Genomic DNA, 7,500 nt, shown 5'->3' with positions numbered 1-7,500 from the left:
TCAGCTTCACACCCTTGGACACAATACAAGGCATACTTCACTTTTTTTTTTTTTGGGGGGGGTGTCTATTAGTGATTTGAAAATGTTGTAGGTTATTTACCAAAGCGAAGTAAGCCACACTTGAAACAGAACATACACGCCGCATCACGCGATTGTTTCATGCATAATCAATATTGACTGTGTAAAATACTATTTCACTCCTTTTGTTAATATACACAAGTGTGATGACAAACCATTTCACTTAAACGAGTCATTTAAAATTATAAACTGTATCATTAAAGATTGTCTAATCAAATCCTATATTGAAATTTTGTTACTCTCAACTCGTTTACTGCCTAGTTTAATGAACAAGTCAGAGACTTATAATGTATTGGAATATCTTAGTTCATGACGATGCACAGCCATGTTGATTTTGCATGAGGCCAATTACACTTTCAGGCAGACATCGCGGGAGCTTCGGCCACACAGGATATGGTGATGTACATATAGTCTTTTCAACTGAGTTTTACTAACCCTTATTGTGCAATTAACATTAAATCAAGTGGATTTCTAGGCAAATTTTCGGATTCCTTGTTGGTAAAGGAAAATTGGTAGACAAAAATTAGTGTTACGAATTTTGACGGATTTTATTGAAATTAATATGAATGAATGAACGGACGAATAGATAGAATAAGTATATAAGTAAATAGATAAAAATCATATTTTATATGAATTAATTTTAAATCATCTCAACATGCTAGAACGAAGTTACCATACACGCTCTGAAACCAAGGCCACTGAATCACCTTTGTCAGGGTGATAGGGTATTAAGGACCGTATTCCCTAGATCCTTAGTAGATGGTAGTTCACGCTAACTAGGGGCGGAGCAACAAAAAGACGAACACACTCATCATGAATTGTTCTAGAGACCTTAGTTGGTCATATTTCTAGACCCATGAATTCTGAATGGTTATTATATTATGTCTCCATTTAAAGAATATATGTAATATATGACATGTCCTCTAATACAATATTGTAATGAATGTACTATTGTTTGCCGCCCATGGGCGTAATAAAAGTATTAAAACCAAAAAGACCCATGAATACGATGGTGCTTATGTAGGCGTCATAAGTCGCGTGTGACCCCCGTATTCTGTGAACAGGTTTGATCACGTTTTCTCTGATCAAGGGTGAACGAAAACTAATATTGCAGCAGTGACTTTATAATTGTAATACGCGTATTGCGATGCATCATCGTACATCAGGCAACCTGATGTACGTGCGAATAATTGACTCTTATAAGGAGGCTAGACATCCAGTTGTGTATAATGTTAATCATCTAGATTCTAGAGTTTGGTTGTAAAGATCATGCTATGTGTAGATATGTTGTGTATAATACTAAGCATATAGATTCTAGAGTATGGCTGGAAAGTGATGCTATGTGTAGATACGAGTATGTGGCATCTACAGTTCAAACTAACCACTCTCACTACAAAGCTTTCAGTTGTGTATAATGTTAATCATCTAGATTCTAGAGTTTGGTTGTAAAGATGATGCTATGTGTAGATATGTTGTGTATAATGCTAAGCATATAGATTCTAGGATATGGCTGTAAAGTGATGTTATGTGGCATCTGCAGTTCAAATAATGAACGAAACGAAGTTATTCCTAACTACTCTCAGTACAAAGCTCTCAGCGTGTGTACGGGTAGGAGTAGGTTGTGTGTGTGCATGTGTATGTGCGCGCGCAAATGTGCATGTGTGCACGTGTGCGTGTGTACATGTGTGAATCCGTGCGTGTGTATGCGCATGCGTGCGTGAGTCGTTTAGTTGTACGTGCGTGTAAGAGGGGATTTATACGGTCTAACGGTCTATCGAACGCGGTTCGACAGACACGTGTTTATAGTGATGTGTGAACATATGAACGGGGTATTTGGGGTTTAACGAACGTGTTCGACAACCAAATACCCCATTAGACCGTGTAAATTCCCTCTATGTGTGAGTGCGTGTAGTGTGTGCAGGTATAAAATAGCGTGAGTTGTGGGTGAGTGGATGATTGTGGGTTACATCACCCCGATTCTCCCGTTTCCTCCATACCCCGTGACCCGTCTCACCCGATTTCTCACCCCGCTGCCTCTCACCCCGTCTCTCTTCCCTCCGTCTCTCTTCTCTCCGTCTCTTCCTCCCACCTTCCCCACCCCCGTCTCTCTCGACTTCCCTCTTTCATTTCACACGGATAAAATTCGTATCTTTATACATACATTCATACATAAATATACCAAAGTCTTTCTTCCCTCTCACACAGGAGGTAACCAAAAAAAGTCATAGAAACCACTCCCACCCATTCCCTTCCTCTACATACTCCACCCCCTCTCTACCCTCTTCCCTCCCTCTTATCTTGGCACCTCCTGGATGACGGGTCATCCCTGCATCTTGTCCACTGCTTATTTTTATAGGAACTACTTTGTGTGTGTATGTGTGTACGTGTGTGTGCGTGTGTGTGTGTGTGTGTGCGTGCGTGCACGCGAGCACATTTGCACTCACGTAAGTGCGTTCTTGTACATGTGTATTCATTATGTGTTGTATGGTATGGGGTGAAGTGTTGCAACCTGGGCAACTGTTCACAATGTGGTCATCCAGCCTCTTCTGGTAGCCTAGAAATGGAAGACTGCATTATACACAATCATGCACGCAAACAACACAACATACACTCTATAAAGGATTTGTGGGAAAACCCAGTTTCGGCTGTGGCCTTCCTTGGGGAGACGGGACTGCTCGGACAGACAGTCTAGGGAACAACAACAACAACAACAACAACAACAACAACAACAACAACAACAACAACAACAACAACAACAACAACAACAACAACAACAACAACAACAACAACAACAACAACAACAACAACAACAACAACAACAACAACATGTGTATTCATGTATGCGCTCCTAGATTTATATGTATATACTTGAAAGCCATGCTTAGTGTCATGTTTTCATAGACTTATAACCTTGTACGCATTTCCACGTATTGTTCCTGATGTTTTCCAATAAACTTGTTTGCTGTTTTTCACATGTCTCGCTCATTTTCGTTCATACAAGTTCGAAATGTTTTGCAAAATGACAAAAGAATCCTAATTAGGAAATCAAATTAAGAAAACTCCGAGGAGAAAATTAATATTAAATCCAAGACGAACGTTTCTATTTTTCTGATGATAATGAATGAACTTGTAATGAACCTATTCTAAATATTTGTATGAAATGAATATATAAGAAATATACGATAAGTTCTGATTTCAAGCAAAAGAAAAGTGACATTTTTATATTGCCTTAGTCATAAATGCTGCATGATAGTACTTACACACACACACACACACACACACACACACACACACACACACACATACACACACATACACACACACACACACACACACACACACACACACATACACACACACACACACACACACACACACATATATATATATATATATATATATATGTGTGTGTGTGTGTATTCACCTCGGATCTGCTGCAGTCTCTGTCGAGACAGCCAGACACCACCCTACGGCAGTGAGCTCAGAGCTCCTTATTAGCCGATCTCTGGTTAGGACTGAAAACTAAAACACACCACACACCGGGACAGCAAGGTCAAAACTGCTTGACTATAGTCCCGTACCTATTCGCTGCTAGGTGAACAGGGGCTAACACGTGAAAGGAGACAAACCCAACTTATCTCTCCGCCCGACCGGGGAATCGAACCCCGGTTCTCTGGCTTGTGAGGCCAGTGCTTTCCCAATCCGCCACCGTGTGTGTGTGTGTGTGTAGATCGATTTTGCTCTCCCAGTGAATCATCAGCTTGTTGAATTTTTGTCGATAAACAGAAATTAATTTACTTATGAATGAACTAATTATGAATTACTATTGGTATCATTACAAATATATCATATAATTTATGTAAGGTGATTTTATTGGCCAAAATTATCTTCTGTCGAATTTTGTGCCCAAACTAGATAAATGAATAAATCGATTCATCATTTACATATCAAATTTCAAGTTATTTATTCATTTGTTTTTTATTTGTGCACTGGTTTATTTATGTATTTATATATTTACTTATTTCTTATTCGTATAATTGAATATATTCATATTTTATTAATTTATTTATATACTTGTTTATTTATTACTCATTTGTTTATTTAAAGTTTTAGGTCGGGAGGAATTGTTTTGTTTCGTTTTCTTTTCTCTTTCTCTTTCCCCTCTCTCTCTTTCCCCCTCTCTTTCCCTCTCTCTCTCTTTCCCTCTCTTTCTCTCTCTCTCTCTCTTTCCCTCTTTCCCTCTCTCTTTCCCTCTCTCTCTCTGTCTCTCTCTTATATATATAATATATATATATATATTCTCTTTCTCTTTCCCTCTCTCTCTCTCTCTCTCTCTCTCTTTCCCTCTCTCTCTCTCTCTCTCTCTCTCTCTCTCTCTCTCTCTCTCTCTCTCTCTCTCTCTCTCTCTCTCTCTCTCTCTCTCTCTCTCTCTCTCTCCCTCTCTCCCTCTCTCCCTCTCTCTCTTTCTCTCCCTCTCTCTCCTAAAGCTCAAGAAGGACCCCGAAGCGTCTTCTTCGGCTCCTCACTCAATTCCTTCCTTCCTTTCGACTTTTTGAATTCTCTTTTCATTTCACTCCAAAGGTCTTGGCCAAGTAATAAAGAGCCCCTTCTACTCTCTTCATTCTTCCCCTCTTTTCCTTTTTCCTGGAGCATCATTCCCAGTACGTTCCGGCACATTCCACAGCATTCCGGTGTATTCCGTCGCATTCCGACTCATTCCGATATGTTCCATTTTATTCCGTTGCTTTGTCATTAAGCCCAACCCTGACAATGGGTCCTACACACTTCATAGGATTTGTTTGGGTTTCACAAAATAAATAAAATGAATAAATAAATAAATAAAATGAATAAATAAATAAATAAATAAAATGAATAAATAAATAAATAGATAAAATGAATAAATAGAATAAACCAATAAATAGATAAAATGAATAAGTAAATAAATGAAAATAATAATATAATGATAATAGTAATAAGAGTAATAATAATGATAATAATAATGATAAATAATGATAATAATAATAATGATAATAATAAGATAGAACAAAGTTATACAAAATAGAATAAAGAAAATAGTTAAGTAAATACAGTAAATGAACAAATAGAACATTAGGTGAATGAATTAGCAAACGAATAAGATAAATAAACACAATAATAATATAATCTATAAGAATTATAATTAGTGATAAAAAAAATAAGTGCAAGATGAAGTGAAGTAAGGTAAAATAAAAAGATATAGAAAAATACAATAAAACAAATTATAACAAAAGATATTTATACACTCAAAGACCTAGATTTTCCAGTGATTCAATCGTTTTCTGTTCGACTCAAGACAACAGAATACAAAGTGTATTAAACTAAATTGTATTAAGCTAAATAAGACTATCAGTAATTTAATGGAATAAAAGTACATAGCACTTCATCCCATTTTATTAATTTATCTATTCATCTATTCATTTATTATTTTTTGTTTGTTTATTAATTTGATTATTTATCATCTGTTGTTTGTTAATTCATATCTTTACTTATTTATTCATTTATATATTTACTCGCGCATTTTAATCTTTTTATTTATCTATTTCTTTGTTTTCATTCACTATCAGCACTGCGAGGGGACTAGGCATGACTGCCTTTTTCGTAAATCAAGGAGAAAAACAAATATTACTTCAGTCAGTAAAGTTTAGTGGGTTCGAACTGCATACCTCTAGGGAGGGTACCCTTGCCCATTCAACCACAAACGTTTCCCTTATAAGGAACGAAACGTTTATTCAAAGTTGGCAAACGTTTCCCCTAGAGGCTGCAGAGATGGTGCAAACTGCAACAATAGAGGGATATGAACTGATCTTCCATTGAGAATGCAAACACCCCTTTGGGGGCGGGCTGCGTTGCAGGAGACCAATATAACTTTTACTGTCAGGGAAATATGTCCTGGCCCACAGGTGGTGCATAATACCATCTGCTATCGCCAGGAGAGCCTTTACGGTTTCAAGAATGTTTTTCCCTTTTTTTTTTTTTTAGAGCGAGAGAGAGAGAGAGAGAGAGAGAGGAAAGAAAGGAAAAGAGAGAAAGAAAGGAAAAGAGAGGAGAAAGAGAGAGAAAGGAAGGAAAAAGGGGAAAAAGAAAAAAGAAAGAAAAAAAGTGAGAGAAAAGAAGGAAAAGAGATAGTAAGAGAATGAGAAAGATAAAGAAAAAGAGATAGAGAGAGAGAGAGAGAGAGAGAGAGAGAGAGAGAGGTCGGAGTGTGAGAAATGAAATACAGTGGTACATAGACAGACAGAATGATAGACAAACACAGAGAGATAAGGATCGGCTTATTCCCAAGTGTATAGCATTGAAAAGTGCTACCCGGTATGCAATCTCCATTTTGATCAATTTGATATAATTGTTTTATCAGATCAACATCACACGATTTTTTTTTTTTTTTTTTTTTTTTTTTTTTTTTTTTTTTTTTTTTTTTTTTTTTTTTTTTTTTTTTTTAAATCCAAGAGTAGCCTCTGGTAAGAAAATAGTCGATAAAAAAAGAAAGACTCCATTCTAGTCTACGGTCTTTCCTTAAAGTAGAGAGGCACATTAGGCTAGCATGATACTTGCTTTTTCTACTTCGTTTGAGTAGAAACGACTTCGGTTATAATATTCTAGATTTCCGTAAGAACATATCAACAATATGTCTAACATTCGTATTCTAGGTTTAATTTCTTAGTTCGTCATTCAACGTCTATATGACGCAAGAGTAATTTGACATTTGGAAATATGAAAAACCAAAAAAATCGGAGCTGAAGTCGTTTCTACTCAAACGAAATAGCAAAAAGCAAGTAGCATGCTAGCGAGAAGTACCTAGTGTGCCGTCACATATATGCGAATAAAATCAGTTGGTGTTGGCCCGGACAAAGACGTCTTGCCTTCGAGACGAAGAAATCAAAGTAGACCTTCTGGCACGGAAGGTTCCTCGAGTTCCTCAAAGAAAACTCAAAATCTACGGAATTTCATTTTGACTTCTTCAATACGGAAACCAGACCTTCCGTGCTTCGTTGTAACACAGACCAGATGATTTGTTATAAGGAAACCTGGGTCCCCCGGATTGAAAGGACCGTTGAACGATCGAGACCCTTATATGTATAGGGGCCTTACCTCAGTTGCATCGAGTCTCCTGGCTGTGCTTATGGTAGAGTCTGCGAAGATAGTGTCTGTGATGAATATATGACTGAGCCTTGAGGTTCACAACCATTTCTTTACTTTGATATATATTACGAGTTGCTAATAAGAACACGGGTACGTGTGTTCACTTATGCAAAGTAGACCACTTGGAAAAAGAAACAAACGAAGCAGAGCGCTTTCGTATATTACACCTAGTGCAAAAAGTACTTCTTGCACTGGATGTAATATACGAAAGCGCTCTGTTTCGTTAGCTTCTTTTTCCAAGTG

The sequence above is a fragment of the Oratosquilla oratoria genome, chromosome 32 (genome assembly GCF_046742065.1).
Source record: "Oratosquilla oratoria isolate Oo_2021 chromosome 32, ASM4674206v1, whole genome shotgun sequence".
NCBI lineage: Eukaryota > Metazoa > Arthropoda > Malacostraca > Stomatopoda > Squillidae > Oratosquilla > Oratosquilla oratoria.
This window is presented reverse-complemented; position numbering follows the sequence as displayed.